Source organism: Sinocyclocheilus rhinocerous, unplaced genomic scaffold (genome assembly GCF_001515625.1).
Source record: "Sinocyclocheilus rhinocerous isolate Xijiao unplaced genomic scaffold, SAMN03320098_v1.1 scaffold478, whole genome shotgun sequence".
Taxonomy (NCBI): Eukaryota; Metazoa; Chordata; class Actinopteri; order Cypriniformes; family Cyprinidae; genus Sinocyclocheilus; species Sinocyclocheilus rhinocerous.
Window position 1 is genome coordinate 1,990,648 of NW_015651483.1, and position 10,221 is coordinate 2,000,868.

The 10,221-nt window shown below is 36.0% G+C and overlaps 1 pseudogene; it reads left to right on the forward strand.

The window, feature by feature from the left end:
• The first annotated feature begins 2,702 nt into the window (after positions 1–2,702).
• The window catches only part of LOC107712831 (delta(24)-sterol reductase-like), a 10,994-nt pseudogene continuing 3,475 nt past the window's right edge, over positions 2,703–10,221 (forward strand).

Genomic DNA, 10,221 nt, shown 5'->3' on the forward strand with positions numbered 1-10,221 from the left:
TTAGGTTGGATTTATGGGTGTTGGAATAAGAACAATATACAACATCAAGATGAGATATTTTGAGTCAAAAGTGCATATATATATATATATATTATAAATTAATTATATAATATTTAAATTACAAATATATGTAAAATACTGTACATAAAATACATATAGAATTTAAAAAGTACAATATAAAAGTACAAAGTACAAATAAAATTGCAATTTCATGAGTAATTCTACTATATGTAGTATAATTACTCATTACATGTATATAATTAGCTACTTTAAAGTAGGCTAGCCTACATAAAAATACATTTACAATTTAAAACGTACAATATAAAGAGTAATTCTACTCTCTGCCTATCTGTTTATCTATAGCCTACTTGTAAATGAAATATATCTTGAAATTACAATTTTATAGTTTTAGAGTGTATGTTAGTGCCCATTTATGGCAACTAAAATAACATAAAACGTTGTTTTTGTATACTGAGGAGAGTTTGGGGGTCGAGTACCTCTGCTAATAACTCTAGATTGATCCTGATATAGACTTTAGCTTAATGCACTTTTGGATGGAAACTCCTCTACGACTCAACTCCAAACTGCTCAGACAGTGATTTTATCTTCTGTACCTTTACTTCATCTTATCAGAATCAGACATTTATAAGTGAATTTATGATGCGATTCCCCACTTACCTGTGCAGAAAGTCGGACTGGGACTCGGGGAAGTGGTTTCCGGGCGGTGGGGTGAACAGGACTTGACTGTAGTCGTGGCTGTACTCTTCATTATAAGGCACCGGGTTTCTCTTGACGTTCATCGCCCAGAAGAGCCCTAATATGAGCATCACCGCCCCGAGCACCACACAGCACATGCTGAACGCCTGCAGTCGACTTTGATTAGAAATGAGAAAAGCGGTGGAGCCACCGGTGACTATTAAAAATACTCCAATGAAAATAGCGCCATGATGTAGTGAAGGCATAATGTCAGTTCATAACATTGATCTATCTGGAAAGTTCCGCGCGCATCGTCCAGCTTCAAGATGATATCGAGACTCCAGGGTGAATCAAGTTCCTCAAACAGAGACTTGTCTGCATTGGTTCACTTCTAAAGGAAATTGCATATCCTGTGCGCATTTTATGACGGATAATGGCTTCATATTACCCAATGTCTTGATTTAGGCACTTGTAGTAAAAAAGGACATAATGTGCATTACACAAATGTAGCATGCACTCGATCGTAGCGGTGATCTGCTGTTCACGAGCATCAGGTTTAGTCCATGCTGTCAAATGAGCGCAGCTGCTTTGCTGTCAAACTCCTCTATCATTATAAGAGCATCATTAGAGTTCATGCCCCACCCCAGAGCCGTCTGTAGGCCAGATGCTTACTGGCATGAATTTGAAAATGATTCCCAACAAGAAGACATAGCAGACATATTTGTTGTAGCTACATGGCGATCCCTAACCCTTTAAACTAGATTTCCCCCAAGATATGGCCAGGTTTGAATGAAAATCCAGTTGATAAATACATTTGTAGCCTTTATCAGTGTGAACCGTTATAAACATTAGTTTGCCGGTTAACCCTTCATGCTGCTCAGTCATGACGTCAAAAATGTAGAAAGCATATTGCTCACAAATTTCATAGAGCTTTTAGATTTTTTTTTTTTTTTTTTTGTTGTTGCTAAATTAAAGGGATAAAAAAGTGCTTGTCATCATTTACTCACCTTCAAGTTGTTCCAAACCTGTATGAGTTTCTCTCTTCTGTTGAAAACAAAAGAAAATATTTTGAAGAATGTTGGAAAACATTGCCGGTAGCCATTGACTTCCATAGTATGTAAGTATTGGAGGACTATATGAAGGACTGAAAAGTCTTGCTACTGGCAACTGATTACACACATTCTTCAAAATATCTTCTTTTGTGTTCAGCCGAAGAAATAAAATCATACAGGATTGGAACAATTTGAGGATGAGTAAATGACGACAAAATCTTCATTTTACCCTTTAATGTTTGTGATGAACCTGCTTGAAGAGATTTTCACATTTTGTTCTACAACATAAATTAAGCACAGTGACTTGTGGATTTTCTTTTGATGTGAAATTGCTTACTTGTTACTAAAAGCAGTCAAGCAGGTAAACTCTCTGTGGTAGTTATTCCTTTTTTAGCAGCTTACCAGCAATTACATAAACATAGTGGCTTCAAAATTCACATTTAGGCCTATGGAGTGACTGTGTCTAATGTTGTAGAACAAAAATGTTCCAGCAAACACAGATCTTCACCTAAGCAGTCTATTATGGTTCGTGTTTGATTATTTTAACAATAAAATAACGTCTTATGAACCAAAAAGTGTTAGTCTTCCATTCATTTTAACCACAGAATTGATTTTACTCAGAAACCACTATGATAAAACCCTCTAAACCCGGGTAAGAATATTCTATAAATTTTACATTATAGTACTGGAATAATCTTTTAAATTGTAGTATTGGAATAATATTTTAAACTGAAATGTATGCCTATAACTGTACTGCTATCACTAGTCACCTCATTTCTCAACTACTGAATAATAATGAACACATCTCACTGAGTCAATGGTGTGACGGTGTTTCTTTCTTGTGATTGGCTGAAGAGATGACGCGCAACCACTGGCGTCATCTGATTTGACGCGCTACTGGCCAATCATCGCATGCTGGGGGCGGTGCTTAGACCACCGGGGCAAGTTCCTAAACAGCATGAAAAATATAGATGACAAATTGTGCGAGTGCAAGTGGGGAAACTGTGCGCACAAGGAATACGAGAAATCGCATTAAATAGCAGTTTATCAGACAGTGCTAATGCATGTGGTTTTATGCTCGTCCGCTGTGAATATAAATAAAAAGCGTTTGTTAAGTCAAAAGCCAGCAACAAGCTCCATGCGTTTTTAAATTGCATTGTAATTAGGCGATTCGTGATTTAAAAAGCTGTCGGAATGGATCCGTTGTTATATTTGGGTGGGTTAGTTATCTTGTTTTTGGTGTGGATTAAGGTGAAGGGCTTGGAGTACGTGATAGTACACCAGAGATGGATCTTCGTTTGCCTCTTTCTGCTCCCCTTATCCGTCATCTTTGATGTGTACTACTACCTCCGCGCGTGGATCATCTTCAAGATGTGCTCAGCGCCCAAGCAGCACGACCAGCGAGTCAGAGACATTCAGAGACAGGTATCTGCAAAACTTCTAGCCGAATGCTTTTATGTTACATACTTTCATTAATAACTTAATATTTCATATACTTTAGTATTGCCAAAGGTCCCTTCAAGTATACCTATAGTCTTTGACATTGATGATAATTCGTTATGCATACAAATTAGAAATACATGTAATATTAATGAATATGCATGAAAAAAAAATGAAATGTGTAAACGGTTTGATCTATAAAGGTAGGCGGTGTCCCTTCAAAGAAATTCTGAAAAAAAAAAAAAAAATTGATGGTACAAAAAATGTAGCTGGCAGCCTCTCTGCAAGTTAAGGGGGTGGTGAATGTAGGGGCGTGGCGAAAAGTTACTGACACGCCTCCTACCATTCGACACACCATGACAGGTGTATCAGTGTAGTTATTGTTAACTAACTTAAAATAGTTTTTGGTAATTTTATTGTGGTTTTGCTGAATCAATGTAAAAAAAATAATGAATGAATACATTTGATGAGACCTCGATGCAATCTGGTTTTAATAAAATGTGACCATTTAAATTTTGCAGGTGCGAGAATGGAAAAAAGAGGGAGGGAAGAAACATATGTGCACAGGTCGTCCAGGATGGCTGACTGTATCTCTCAGGGTGGGAAAATACAAGAAGACGCACAAGAACATCATGATTAACATGATGGACATTCTGGAGGTGGACACAAAACGGCAGGTGGCTGTTGCCAGATATAATTTTTTGACAGTAAAATGGTTTAAATCTCTTCTCCTCATTTAAAGTTAAAGGAATAGTTCACCAGAAATGAACATTTACTCACTCAGGCCATCCTTTGTTTCTTCATGTGAACAGATTTGATTTTTATTTTTTTTTGGAAAAATCACTTGCTCACCAATGGATCCTCTGCAGTGAATGGGTGCCGTCAGAATGAGAGTCCAAACAGCTGATACAAACATACAATGAAAAGTGAGGAAATGTACAATTGTCATAAACAACAAATCAAACTTTTGTTACTTTTTCCAGGTGGTGCGTGTGGAACCCTTAGCTAACATGGGTCAGGTGACCGCTCTGCTCAACTCTATTGGCTGGACCCTGCCTGTGTTGCCAGAACTCGATGACCTCACAGTTGGTAGGTTTTATGATAGAAACGAATAAACAAGTATTTAGTTATTCCTGCATCATTCACTGGATGTTTTGTCTAAAACAACTTACTTTGCATTTGAGGATGTGGCTCTGTATTACATTTTCTGTAAGATAGTAAATCTGAATATTAACTTACTATTTCAATTATTGGAAAATTTGCAGGTAAAAGTATGTGAACCTTTGGACATTCTATGAATTCCTGCATAATTTCTGTAACGCATACACATAAAGGGTTCACATATTTTTTTTTCTTCTGCATCTGTGTGTTAAGCCTAGTTATGCTTGTTTGTTACCAAGTCTCAGATTACAGCAAACTCTTATTTATGTGGCATCTAGATGCATTTGAACATTTTCTATTCAGCACACAGTAACAATTCTCTCCATTTAGATGAAGACTGTAAGTCATCTCTGACCTGTATAATCTCTCCCTTTCTTTCTGCATGCACCACAAGGGATTTGTTTAATGTCTCTGAGCACTTGCAGATATTCACTTTCTTTAAATGGAGCATAACATTCTCTCCTGATCAATATTATATGCCGTGTGTGGTGCATCAGAGGCTGCTTATAATTAGGTTATGGATGAGCATAGTCCCTGTTTCAATGAGGCGGATTAGATTAGGGCGGATACGGGTCCTATTGCTGAAAGTGTTTATAGATCCTAGAAAAGAGCGCTCATCGGCGGAGACATTTTTTACACTGACTCTCCTTCAAATTCATTTGTAATTCTGTAGAGACACAGTACTTAGTAATAAGACATTGGAAAGGTGTGTTGTGTTTGTGAAGTGTTGAACAATAGGAGATATTTCTGGCCACATGTATTGATTCCTATATCAGTTTGAAAGCGATCGTTTTATACAAAACCATTCCTAAAAGCAGTTTAGAGTCATGCGTCTATAATCAAAGGTCAGTTATTTGGACTTTTGACCCTTCCTTTTTATCTCTCAGTTGGCACTTTTCACAAATAAGATTGACTTTGATGTTTCATTACTCTTTTTTTAAAGCTTTAGAAGCAAACATTTTTGTTGGGAGAACTATTTAAGTTCATTAATGTAATGTTAACATAAAAAAAACTATTAGTATTAAAAATGTTACTCACAGCAGATCCCAAGTCCCCAGCTAAAAATAAAACAAAACACAACAAAAGATGTATGTGCATACATAAGTGCATAGATTTAAAATAATCTTCACATAGTGATGGAACATGGTAATTTGGCTAAAAATATGCAGGTCACATGTAGATGAAAGACAGTATTGTGTTTTATAATGAAGAAAATAGAATGAAATTTGAAGGGCACTATAGGATATTTAACATGTCTAATAAACATCAAAATTAGCCAAAATATATATAGTGCAGTTTGAATCTTGTTCCATTTTTCACATTTGTAAAAATTGTGTTGACTGTAGCCTATTTATGATCTATTACATAGTACATTTTTCTCACTTTGAAAGTTTTGGGGTTTTTTCAGTGTTTACTGATAAAAACATAGATCACAGAAATATGTCCCACATTTTGGTAGCATAGATGCAAAAATAAACCATATTTAAAATCTGCACTAAGTTTATAGTTCTTTGTTTTGAGCTGAGAGGAAAGAATATATAGTTCAGGTTCAATATACTGTACAGTTACAAAGTTTCAAAGTGTGTGTGTGTATTTATTTATTTATTAAAAGATACTAATACTGTGCCATTGAATACTATTACAAAAAAAAAAAGAATTTGAAACAAATGCTGTTCTGTTAAACGTTCCCCAGACAACTTTTTTCATCATTGATAATAATAAGAAATGTAGAACCAGCATATTAGAATGATTCTGAAGGATCATGTGACACTGAAGACTGGAGTAATGATGCTGAAAATTCAGCTTTGCCATCACTGGAATGAATTATATTTTAAAATTGGTGCTGTCAAACAATTAATCGCGATTAATCGCATCCAAAATAAAAGTTTTTGTTTACATAATATATGAGTGTGTACCGTGTATATTTATTATGTATATATAAATACAAACACATGCATGTATATATTTAAGAGAAATATGCTGTTTATATATTAAATATATTTATATATAATATAATAATAATATAAATATATAAATGTATATACATGTAAATATTTTACAAATATAGACTGTATGTGTGTGTATTTATATATACATAATAAATAAACACAGTACACATACATATACAGTGCTGTGAAAAAGAATACATATAACAGTCCTGTTTTTTTAATTTTTTGCATATTTGTCACACTTGAATGATTCAGATCATTAAACAAATTTTAATATTACACAAAGATAATCCATTTCATAATCATGATTTCATTTATTAAGGGAAAAAAGCTGTCCAAACCTGCCTGGCACTATGTGAAAAACGAATTGACAGCACAACTTTTTTCATCATTGATAATAATAAGAAATGTAGACCAGCATATTAGAATGATTTCTGAAGGATCATGTGACACTGAAGACTGGAGTAATGATGCTGAAAATTCAGCTTTGCCATCACTGGAATGAATTATATTTTAAAATTGGTGCTGTCAAACAATTAATCGCGATTAATCGCATCCAAAATAAAAGTTAAGGTCATGCTACAGCATCTCAGTTGGATTTAAGTCCGGACTTTGACTTGGCCATTCCAAAACATTCATTTTGTTTTCTTGAGCCATTCAGAGGTGGACTTGCTGGTGTGTTTGGGATCATTGTCCTGCTGCATAACCCAAGTGTGCTTGAGCTTGAGGTCACAAACTGACAGCCGGACATTCTCCTTCAGGATTTTCTGATAGAGAGCAGAATTCATGGTTGAAATATGCTGTTTATATATTAAATATATTTATATATAATATAATAATAATATAAATATATAAATGTATATACATGTAAATATTTTACAAATATAGACTGTATGTGTGTGTATTTATATATACATAATAAATAAACACAGTACACATACATATACAGTGCTGTGAAAAAGAATACATATAACAGTCCTGTTTTTTTAATTTTTTGCATATTTGTCACACTTGAATGATTCAGATCATTAAACAAATTTTAATATTACACAAAGATAATCCATTTCATAATCATGATTTCATTTATTAAGGGAAAAAAGCTGTCCAAACCTGCCTGGCACTATGTGAAGAAGTAATTCTATTAAATTACTTCTATTAAAATCTAATAACTGGTTGTGCCACCCTTTGCAGCAACAACTGCAATCAAGCGTTTGCGATAAATGGCAATGAGTCTTTCACAGGAATTTTGGCCCACTCTTCTTTGCAGAATTGTTTTCATTCAGCCACATTGGAGGGTTTTTGAGCATGAATGGACTGTTTAAGGTCATGCCACAGCATCTCAATCGGATTTAAGTCTGGACTTTGACTTGGCCATTCCAAAACCTTAATTTTGTTTTTCTTGAGCCATTCAAAGGTGGACTTGCTGGTTTGTTTTGGATCATTGTCCTGCTGCATAAACCAAGTGCGCTTGAGCTTGAGGTCACAAACTGACGGCCGGACATTCTCCTTCAGGATTTTCTGATAGAGAGCAGAATTCATGGTTCCATTAATTATGGCAAGTCGTCTAGTTCCTGAAACTGATAGCAGCCCCAGACCATCACACTACCACCACCATGTTTGACTGTTGGTATGATGTTCTTTGTATGAAATGCTGTGTTGGTTTTACAACAGATGTAACGGGACACACACCTTCCAAAAAGTTCAACTTTTGTCTCATCAGTCCACAGAATATTTGCTCAAAAGTCTTGGGGATAATCCAGTTAATTTTTGGCAAATGTGAGACGAGCCTTTGTGTTCTTTTTGGCCAGCAATGACTTTTGCCTTGGAACTCTCCCATGGATGTCGTTTTTGCCCAGTCTCTTTCTTATTGTTGAGTCATGAACACTGACCTTAATTGAGGCAAGTGAGGCCTGCAGTTTTTTAGATGTTGTTCTGAGTTCTTTTATGACCTCTTGGATGAGTCGTCTTTGCACTCTTGGAGTAATTTTGGTCGGCCGGCCACTCCTGGGAAGGTTCACCACTGTTCCAAGCTTTCTCCATTTGTGGATAATGGCTCCGACCGTGGTTCGCTGGAGTCCCAAAGCCTTAGAAATGGCTTTATAACCCTTTCCAGGCTGATACATGTCAACTATTTTGCCAGGCAGGTTTGGACAGCTTTTTTCCCTTAATAAATTAAATCATCACTTAAAAACTGCATTTTGTATTTACTTGCATTATCTTTGTGTAATATTAAAATTTGTTTGATGATCTGAATCTTTTAAGTGTGACAAATATGCAAAAAATTTTAAAAACAGGAAGGGGGCAAAAACCTTTTCATGGCACTGTAGTATGTAAACAAAAACGAATCGCGTTTAATCGTTTGACAGCACTATTTAAAATGCATTAAAGGGGTCATATGATGCTATTTCAAATTTTTCCTTTCTCTTTGGAGTGTTACAAGCTGTTTGTGCATAGATAAGATCCCTAAAGTTGCAAAGACTAAAAAGTCTCAAATCCAAAGAGATATTCTTTATAAAAGTTAAGACTTGTCCACGCCCTCCTAAAACGCCTCGTTTAAACACGCCCCCACATGTCTACGTCACTGTGTGGGAAGATTTGCATAACACCGCCAAATGTTCACGCAAAGAAAGAAGGCGTAACTTTTATTCTCGCTGTAGTATTGTTGTTGCTGCCCACATTGCATTACACCAAATACACAAAATAATGTTCTTTTTAGCAACGTCATATGACCCCTTTAAAATAGAAAACAGTTCATTTAAATTGTAATAATATTTCACAATATTATTATTATTTTTGTAAATCAAATAAATGCAGCTGTGGTGAGCATTAGAGACTTTTCAAAGACATAAAAAAACAAACTTTGAACAGTAGTATAATATTAAAAGTAATATTAAATATTTCATTCAATTTATTGTGATAGAGGTCTTCCCCATCAAGAAACTGTCTCTCACGAATGTCTCATGTTGTGTTCAGGTGGGCTGGTAATGGGAACAGGCATTGAGTCTTCATCTAACATATATGGCCTGTTTCAGCACATTTGTGTGGCTTTTGAGCTTGTGTTGGCTGATGGGAGTCTGGTCCGCTGCACTGAGGTGAGGGCATTGTTACAGATGATGTAAAACAAACACAAACATAGACATGTTAAAACAAATGTTTTAAAATTTGCTCACAGAAAGAAAACTCGGACCTCTTCTATGCCGTTCCCTGGTCTTGCGGTACTTTGGGGTTCCTGGTTGCGGCAGAGATCCGGATAATCCCAGCTAGCTAATGGGTGAAGCTTCGCTACGAATCTATACGTGGCCTGGATGCTATCTGCAAGAAGTTTGCAGAGGAATCAGCCAATAAGGAGAACCAGTTTGTGGAGGGACTGCAGTACTCTCGGGACGAGGCTGTGATTATGACGGGCACCATGACAGATCATGCAGAGATTTGTGAACAATATATGAGAGAAATAGGCCTTTTGTGTACATAGAAAAAGTCTTAGATCTTTCAGTTCAGCTCATGAAAAATGGGGGCAAAAACAAAATTTTGTTCAGTGTATATATTAATGCATTTCTTAAATATTAAGAAATGTGACATTATTACTTCAAAACATACTAAAGCTTCAGTAAAGAATTGTATATTAATTTCAAGTGAAAGCAGGCATCAAAAGCCGCTTTTCCACCGAAATTATCTGGAACAATTTGTCCCAGGAACTTTTTTTTCCCCCCAGACCTGTTGCTGTCAGCGTTTCCATCGCGGTCTAAAGTACCGAGAAGATTAGGCAAATAGTCTGGTGATGTAGGTCTGCGCGCGTTTCTCAATACCAAATACGCAAATTTCGGACTTGCATCCTCGGTAGTTCGGACTTCGCGAGTTCGCCTCAGGAGTGTTAACTCCCGCAGACGGGACGACGCAAGTCCGGTAATTCTGCAAACAGCAGC